The sequence below is a fragment of the Schistocerca gregaria genome, chromosome 3 (assembly GCF_023897955.1).
Source record: "Schistocerca gregaria isolate iqSchGreg1 chromosome 3, iqSchGreg1.2, whole genome shotgun sequence".
Classification (NCBI taxonomy): Eukaryota; Metazoa; Arthropoda; class Insecta; order Orthoptera; family Acrididae; genus Schistocerca; species Schistocerca gregaria.
Window position 1 is genome coordinate 448,234,934 of NC_064922.1, and position 10,234 is coordinate 448,245,167.

Here is a 10,234-nt window from a genome sequence, read left to right on the forward strand (position 1 = left end):
TGTTACCTAGAACGATGGAGAGGCTCTGACCCCGCCGCAGCTGCAGTGGTCCGCAACCCCACGACGACTACAGCAGTGCACTTCATCCCTCTGTCGCCCAAACCGAACCCAGGGTTATTGGGCGATTCGGCCCCCTGTGGACCCCCCAGGGAACTTCTCACACCAGACGAGTGTAACCCTTATGTTTGCTTGGTACAATAATGGTAGTGTACGCGTATGTGGAGAACTTGTTTGCGCAGCAAACGCCGACATAGGGTAGCTGAGGCGTAACAAGGGGAACCAGCCCGCATTTGCCGAGGCAAATGGAAAACCGCCTAAAAACCATCCACAAACTGTCCGGCTCACCGGACCTCGACGCAAATCCACCGGGTGGCTTCGTGCCGCGGACCGGCGCTTCTTCTCGTGAAAGATGAAAGTGTGTTCCTGGTATGTTACACTTGACACCGTTCATGTATAATCCGCAATTTCGCGGTTGTAATTTTTTCATCCATTTTCATTTCCCATTTTTGTAACAGTTGACAATCACTGTTTATGAAAATATGAAGTAAATTCAGTGGTCTCCAGTTTCCTGAAAATGAGGCTGTGATGCTAGTACTTTCCTTTCTCACTCTGCTGCTTGCAGTTTTCGTTACTCTGGTGTACTCTGCTGGACAAGTGACAACACACTTTGGTGAAATTGTTAAAATCTGCTATGTACCTAAGTACGTTAGCATCTCTTGGTTCTGTGATCAGTACCGCTTGGTGATTCTGCACTTGTACCCATTTATTGACAGGATCAAACTTAATCAGATAAGATCAGATCGTATAAGATCGTTATAGTGCGTATATGCATACTACTACGAACAGTATGATGATTGACAAAGTAGCTCGGTCAGTACTGATGTTGCCAGGAGATTTGTGATAGAGCAAGGGTATATATTTTCCTGTTACAGGTACAATGTGCTGTTACCCAGAGGGAAGTCTCACTGCGCTTTTTGCAACCCTAGGTGAAACTGGTGGGGTCAACAGTATCGCACACAGTCGTCCATCTATGGCATGAGGAACCACTTTTTACAACGTCTCGACTTAGATCTTTGCATCCCCCAAACTGTCTGCTAATGTTCGCAATAACTTCGCTACTACAATCCTTTCATCAAGTTCTCATAGGCGACTTTGCATCTCATTTAGATCACTATTTAGTGTATCCACAGTGCTCCATGTGTACTGCATTGATTTTTTCGTTAACTCTCGCACTGTTTGGTAATATTCGTTGTCCCTTGCTCCATGTCTGCTAGCTGCGTCGTGTCCCAAACCGCCATTCGTTTTGTATTTCCATTACTTTCTGCAACAGAGCACTTAATTTTGCATAGGTATACATTAACTTGTTCTCCACTGCTTGTCCTACTCCTCCTTTCATGTACTCTTTATGCAGCTCCAAGAACATGTTCTACAGACTTCTGACTTTGACTGCCACCTCCCAGATGTTGAATATGCCAACTTAATTGTCAACTAGTGATCTGTGAGCAGCACATCTGGTTGTCTTGAGAACAAAATCACCGTTGTGGGAGGATGGTTCCGGAACTTACCTCCTCTGCTCTAAGGGTATTAATATTATGCCTATGATAATCATTTGGGCCATAACCACTAGTACACCACCTAGTTTACTAGAACGTCGGCCAATAGGTTCCTGATTTTAGAAGCCTTAGTGTCTCCACGTGTTACCCTTTGCCAAACTGCTCTTAACCATTTTGCAGACTGTTGTACAGGTCCAACCGGTTTTTCAGCTCCTGGTAACCTCCTCAGCTGCACCTTTGATAACTTAAATTAGGTCTTTGCCCAATTTTTGACATACAACTCTACATCGCTACTCCACCTTTTCCACCAAAATATTCCTCAAAGTTGTTTGTCCTTTGTTCTCCTAACCCATGACCTGTGAGTACATTGCCATCAACCTGTTGTAATAATTCAGATTTGAGTGTGGTGGGAAACATGAAAACTGGACTGCGCTTTGGTGACCTGTACATAAGCCTTAACGTGTAAAACCTGAGACATTTTTCAAAGTAGTTGACGTTCACTATCAGTTGCCTGTACTTCTTTTGCACTCTGCTTCGCTTTTACCTGATGTATGTAATACCGCTATATTTCTGGTTAGAGTAACTGTGTTCAAATGCTTTACTCCTGGCTTGTAAACCACTTCATAATCAAACTCACTCACGTTGAGTGCCCATGCTGTTAACCGATTTGAAGGATCTTTAGGACAAACAACCAATTCAAGGACGCATGATCTGTCACCACTTTAAATTTTCAACCATAAAAACAACAAAGAAATTACTAAATTTCATATGTTGCTGCCTACATCTCTCTTATGGTTGTTGAGTAATTTCGATTAGCCTTGTTCACTTGTTTATATGCATATGCAACCAGGTTTTTTCTTTCTGTTCAAATTCCGACTCAGAACACAGCCTAACGTACTGTTACTGGCGTTTCAGGAAAATATTAATTCCTTCTCGAAATCAGGGAATACTAGCACGGGATCTGATCAGAATACTACTTTCCATTTCGGAAATGTTGTCGAAGTTCTGCTGTCTGTTTAGACTTTACTCTCTTCTTAACTAACTGAGAAAATCATTGTGCAGTTTCATCAGACCCCTTTATAAATTTATGATAATAGTTACATAAACCAAGAAATCGTTGTAACTTCTTCGTCTGCAGTGTTGCATAATTACTCACAGCTGATGTGAGACAAGTATCTGTCTTTACCCCCTTCTTATATAATGTACCACAGGTAAGTTTCAGTTTGAGTAACCTGACATTATACTAAGACTAAGACTTGCTGTTGTCAGTCTATTGAATCCAAATGTTAACATTCACGTTTAAAAATCTAGAATAAAAGTACAGTACTGGCCATTAAAATTGCTACACCACGGAGATGACGTGCAACAGACACGAAATTTAACCGACGGGAAGAAGATGATATGATATGCTAGGTTGGCGTCGGTGGCGACACCTACAACGTGCTGGCATGAGGAAAGTTTCCAACCGATTTCACATACACTAACAGCAGTTGACCACCGTTGCCAGGTGAAACGTTATTGTGATGCCTCGTGTAAGGACTTAGATAAAGGTCGGATTGTAGCCTATCGCGATTGCGGTTTATTCTATTGCGACATTGCTGATCGCGTTGGTCGCGATCCAATGAGTGTTGGCAGGATATGGAATCGGTTAGTTCAGGAGAGTAATACGGAACGCCGTGCTGGATCCCAACTGCCTCGTAGCACTAGCAGTCGAGATGACAGGTATCTTATCCGTATAGCTGTCAAGGATCGTGCAGTCACGTCTCGATCCCTGAGTCAACAGATGGGGACGTTTGCAAGACAACAACCATCTGCACGAACAGTTCGACGACGTTTGCAGCAGCTTGGACTATCAGCTCGGAGACCATGGCTGCGGTTACCCTTGATGTTGCATTACAGACAGGAGTGCCTGCGATGGTGTACTCAACAACGAACCTAGGTGCACGATTGGCAAAACGTCATTTTTTCGGATGAATCCAGGTTCTGTTTACAGTATCATGACGGTCACATCAGTGTATGGCGATATGGCGGTTAATGCACATTGGAAGCGTGTATTCGTCACCGCCATAGTGGAGTATGAATACACTAAGCAGATTCAGAAGGATGTAGGTACTGGGAGATGAAGAAGCTTGCACAGGATAGACTAGCATGTAGAGCTGCACCAAACCAGTCTCAGGTCTGAAGACCACAACAACAACAACAACATAGTGGCGTATCACCCAGCTTGATGGTATGGGGAGCCATTGGTTACACGTCTCGGCCACCTTTTGTTCGCAATGACGGCACTTTCAACAGTGGACGTTACATTTCAGATGTTTTACGACCCATGGCTCTACCCTTCTTTCGATCCCAGCGAAACTATACATTTCAGCAGGATAATGCACGACCGCATGTTGCAGGTCCTGTACGGGCCTTTCTGGATACAGAAAAAGTTCGACTGCTGCCCTGGCCAGCACATTCTCCAGATCTCTCACCAAATGAAAACGACTGGTCAATAGTTGCAGAGCAACTGGCTCGTCACAATACGCCAGACACTACTCTTGATGAACTGTGGTATCGTGTTGAAGCTGCATGGGCTGCTGTACCTTTACACGCCATCCAAGGTCTGTTCGATTGAATGCCCAGGCGTATCAAGGCCGTTATTACGGTCAGAGGTGATTGTTCTGGGTAATGGTTTCTCAGGATCTATGCACCAAAATTGCGTGAAAATGTAATCGCATGTCAGTTCTAGTATAATATATTTGTCCAATGAATACCCTTTTATCATCTGTATTTCTTCTTGGTGTAGCAACTTTAATGACCAGTAGTGTATTATATAGTCAAGATGTACTGTATGCATCTTCAGTTTCAACCCACAAAAGTACTCTAACAGGCATTGTATCATAGAATGAGTATTTTCAAATCTAAATTGCATCTTGAGGTATGACCTCATGGTGCTTTGTAAACTGTTTTACCTGTCTTCTGGAAGTATTTCAAGTTGATGATAAATGCTTCTGAGATCCATTGTCAAAAATATTTACATTGTCCCAAGTTCTCCAATGTTTCTATGATACTTGTGATTGGATATCCATCTATCATAACATGTGTATTTTTCAAACAGTAGCCACAAAAGAATCTCTACTTCTTGGTTCTTTGAATGACTCTTTGGCACAATTAAAATGTTGGCCGAAAAGAGACTGCTGCTATGTTTGATACTTCTTTCAGTTAGCTGTTGATCTGTAAAATCATCTAACTGCAGATGTTTGTTCTTTGATTTTCTATATGCCTTCTTGTGAACTGGTATGTTTTTGACGGTTAGAATGTGATGTTGTGTTACGGTTGAAGATGGTAACAGACGACTTAAGTTATACAAGGCTGAGTATTCTAATAACGTTATTTCTGGTACTTCCCATTCGCTGTCTTCCAAGCGACGAACCTTCGCATGTAGTGCAGTAGCACTGACCGCTTGTGGTTGTGATTATCTCTTGACTTATCGATATTAGCCTAATCAAGTATCTCTAATGATTCTACTGTAAACGTCTTGGGACGATTCACGTAGTGGTTCCCAAAATTGGCCAGGCCACCAGAATCAAATGTTACATGTTACATATCTATGTATAAAACATTGCCTTTCATCTAATGCTTCATTGTTTGCCATTTGCGCAACCACACATAATGTGTTACTTTGATATCCACAGTTACCCAAATCAACATCCCCGTTCCTGTCAGTACATTTGCAAGAGAAATATATTTAATGCACATGTTCAAAGTTGTGCTAGTGGCACCTTGGAAATCGGTTTACCTTTTGACATTGAAATATTTGTAGCTGTTGCACCCTTCGGAAATGAATTGCTGTTAAGTTGAACGGTATATTGCCAAAGACCAACTGTGTTGTCCTAAATGACTCCACGTCATTATTGCCAACTCGACGTAATCTGTATATTGAAGATTTCAGTCTACTGCCGCCCACGAGTTTCACACTTAATGATCAACACATGTGCACCAGTATCTACAAGGCGTATATATTATCAGTCCTACACTAATCCCATCAAGCATCCATATATCCCTGCATATTTGTATGCAGTATTATGATAACTGTGAATGTTTCCTGATGGACAAAACATTTTTTTTACATTTAAGGATTCTTTCTGTTGGTTTCGTTTAACTTGTTTCTTGCTTCTATATTCGTGTGCCTTATGCCAAAAGCGTCACATTCATATACATAGTTATTACTATTATTATTATTATTCTTGATTGTTATAATTAATTTTATTGTTATAGTTATCATTGTACTACTGTTATAATCTCTATTTTTTCTTTAACATCAATACTGCATAATACATTAAATGTCCTTAATGTTCTGTAGAAACTGTAACTCCTTCAATCTGAGTATGCCTGGTTAGGTGTAAGAGAGGACCTGAAGGCCCTAATCTTGCCAGGTAAAATAAATGCATAAATAAATAATTAAATAATACTGTGGCTGGTGACACTCTGCCTTCTATTGTCGTTTCTTCCCGTAACGATAACTTTCTTCTTGAGATGCAACGATCCGCCAGTCATTGTGTACTTTCGAAACAGTGTCGATTTCCTGCAAACGCATGGCAATTCAAAACACTGAAATAAATCATTCAGATTTGTCATATGGACTACACGTGAAAAAGTTGTGGGCATTCCGCATGAAAACAGATCTAGAGTTCAGTTTTCCGCTTCTCTGACCATGACTCGATCCGCTATTGGATTATGTGCCAACTCATAGGTCTGCAAGATACTTTTTTGGAATACTGTCAGAAAAGGCTTCGGCAGTTACATTTGCTTTCTGTTCTAATCCAACAAACATCCCTCTAAAAAGTCTGTCACTGTTCTGTTGCTGTTTCTCTGCGACGAAGTATTTGATAATTGTTCAAATGTGTGAGCTTTGCTAAGAATGTCGTGGTGCATAACATATTCTAGCCTCACCTGTCAGATAGAGAGTGGCCATTCACAGACTCGATTCGTCCAACCAATTGCTTAGTTTTGTCGTGGTTAAATTATCTGTTATGAATATTTCCATGTCTTCTGTTGTTTTGCGGGAGAAGGGCGTTGTTAGGTTAGCTGCTAAAGGACCTGTGGAGGACGAGGGTACATTCACTAATACCTTAACCACATCCAAACGCGACTGTTACTTTTATACAGTTTGAAAACCTTCCAGTTGCATATTTGTCATACAACTTCTGCTTAGTTATATCCTCTAACAATTTTGATATCTGCTCCATTAGAGCGGCTAAAATATTACTTGTGTGAGCTGATAGTGCTTCTGATACCTTTGAGCAAATATTACTCCTATTACACTCACAAGACTAATACGAAAGGAACACTTCCAGTTTTGAAATCGAAAGAAAAATTGAACAGACAATTTCGTCGGAAATTCATACACTTAGTTTTAACTATTACCTTTGTCTGATCATTGCTCAGCGACACTATTTACTATCGTGTGACGCATGATGATAACGCCTTCAAGAGGTGTAAGTTGCATGTCCCGTTCTATTATATGGCGATCTATGACCATTTAAATTACACCTGACACATCTCAATACAAGTTTCCTACAATTTCCTTTGAATTGTGACAGATCTATGGGTTCTTCAAGTTTGACAGAGGTCGCTTTCCACATTGCATGCCAATCTCTGCTTCCAGTCACGGGTATACAAAACAACAAATATATACAGAAAAGTAGAAAATTTCCTTTCGACTCATCACATTCCAATCGTAGGTGACACATTTGGACGCAATTTGAGACCCCAGATGGTTTTTGCAGCGACATGTCCTCCATGTTCGTCATTTACTCCTGGTCTTCAGTGTCGTACTGATATCGCCCAGGACCTAGATAAAAGTGTAGGGTGCCGAGCAGAGATACCCCTACGTTGTCAGGAATGCACTCTGGACCTGTACAGAGCCTTTCAGCGATGATAAAACGTGATCAGGAAGTCAAAATTTATTGATTTCGTTTCACAGTAGAGTGTCTTCTCATCAGCCTTGACTGATGCCTCTTACCAGTGACATAGTGGAATTCTGCTGACTCCTGTTGTTGGTTCGGCCTAGTTGGTGGTCAAGGGTGGACTTGAAATCTTGTGGGCTGCCACCGACAGTCTCCAGGCAGACCTGTAGCATGTGAGAATGTCCTACACTGTTTAACGTCCTCACTCCTGCTCCAAAAGATGATGGTGACCCATGGCAACCCACTAGGATGTACTGGATCATCAGAGGTCTTGTAACAAGCTGATCCTGGCCCTATTGATCAGGAACCGAGGCATTGGATGGTACTCTCACCTAGCAGTGACAGTGACTTTACTGTGATGAATACTGTGAGATTTACTGATATTAGAAGACTCTCCGATTCCCCACCAGCAATCTGAAAGATGGTGGACAATGCAAAAGCCCACAACTACAGGGTCATGGATACTTGGATGGCGCCACCTCAGAAATGGCAAGCAGCATGTTCACAACAAGTGCTGGAAATCTAACAAATGGATATCGCTTTATTGTAATAATCATTGAATCAAGTGCTTTAGTGCAAATACCATCAGTCCTAATGTCCAACTGAATTCAAAGCTGGTGAACCATGGATTTATGAAGACAGGTGGCAGGTAATGACGTGCGGCTCTCACCGTTATGTGGCCCAAATCTTTACTAGTGGTCAGCAGTCCTAGCGTCCTGCTGTGGTTGTTTAACAAGTCCTTGAAATGTGTTATTGCATCAAGATCATCCTTGTTGCTTCACATAACAAGAGCTATCGAATAGATCTACATCTCTCTCTCTCTCTCTTTCTCTCTCTTTCTCTTTCTCTTTCTCTCTCTCTCTCTCTCTCTCTCTCTCTCTCTCTCTCTCTGTTGACACTTTTGCTGGATGTGGAACTTGTGTTTGGCGATTGGTGGCGATGTAGCAATGTATATTGATGTAAGCGATTGCCTTACAGTGTTGATTCCTCCTTTCTGTTGCATAGCCATGTCACCATATGTTCCCAGTGTTGCCTGCAGCTGTGCTAGAGTGAACCTAAGAAAAATTTAATTTATTTCCCTTCTTTGCTCTTTGGCACAACAGTGCCTCCATCTATTTATCTGATGCAGTTTATTGTCATGTAATTTTCCACTTGTCTGCAAAATGACGATTCAGTGCACAAATGAATTACTTTATTCGTACAACAACTGCCCATTATTTGAACAGCTTATATTTCATTTGTACTCACATAAGACAAAACAGAAACTAGAGGAAACAATTTTAACCTGTACCTACTGTACAAAGATACATTTACACAGTTCACTTACATAGAGTGGGAAAGTGGATTAGTGATGCTCCCACATCAGTCCCTCCCCCTCACCTTTTTCTTAACCTGATACCACAGTATATTGAGGAACTTACACTTCATTTGTCGGGCGCTTCTCATGAAAACGGTAGGTGGAAGCAAGGGTTACACCTTTCCTGCATTAACTGTGCGTCTGGTCCCGTCGGAGGTTCGAGTCCTCCCTCGGGCATGGGTGTGTGTGTTTGTCCTTAGGATAATTTAGGTTAGGTAGTGTGTAAGTTTATGGACTGATGACCTTAACAATTAATTGCCATAATATTTCACAAAAATTTGTATAAAACTGAAACCAAAGTGGTATTGGCGTACATGCCGGGTACTGGCTGGTCTTCCTTTTATGCAGTTCATAGACAGCAGTACTGGGGGAAATGTTGTCAGTTGTTTCCTTTACACAGCTTCTCAACTTTTCTGCGACAAAGGTGATTAGCTGATAAATAAAAGGACTCAAACCCGAACCAATCGATTGGTAGTCCCACACCCGTCGGTTGAATCAGGAATACGGGTTATCTTCGCCACGCATTCCGGAAATTAAGAGAAGGAAGTTAGACGTCGTGTATGACCCACGTACAAGTCATCAGAGCACAGCCTAAAATGAAAAATAACGGGAGTCTTGGGAGGGGGGATTACGGATTTTCGACCATGACCTTTTACAGGAATAATTACGATACTCAACTCATGTGGTCAGGGCAAGCCATTGAATAATAAAATACTAATGTCCATCTGGTTCCTTCCGGTTACGATTCTACTGGTCCAGCTGCTGACACATATCTCTCATTAACGTTAAAACTGTATAAACTGTGAGGTTGTGATAGTTTTTGAAAGTGAGGGAGGTAGTGGAGTGTCAACAAAGATTAATAAGCGACGTCTGGTAATGTGTTTGTAAGCTGCGTAAAATTAATCTGCCGAACATAATCTGAAAGTAATCGGCGTAAATGGAAAATTTAAAGCCTAAACAATGAGTTAATATATCATTCATCGCTTGTTTGGCTGTGACAATGAAGTACAGCATTATAGCATGTAGCCGAAATAATCACAGACAATGGGCGAAGCAATGACCTCGGGAGTCGTTTCCAGGGAAATCACTTAATCTATTGTCGTACATGTATAAAAGAGAAAGCGACGAGTATTTTACACTAGAGTCTCGCTGGAACTCGGATGGAAGAACAGTTGGCAAAAGTGTACATCCAAGCCAAGAGGACATCAGACTGTTAACGTACAGTAGTGTACAAGTAAGCCAAGAGGGCATCGCATAGTTAGCATGTAGTAGTGAACAACAAAGCAAAGAGGGCATCGCATAGTTAGCATCTGGTAGTGTACAACAAAACCAAGAGGACATCGCATTATCACAAAGATGACGGAAGAGATGGT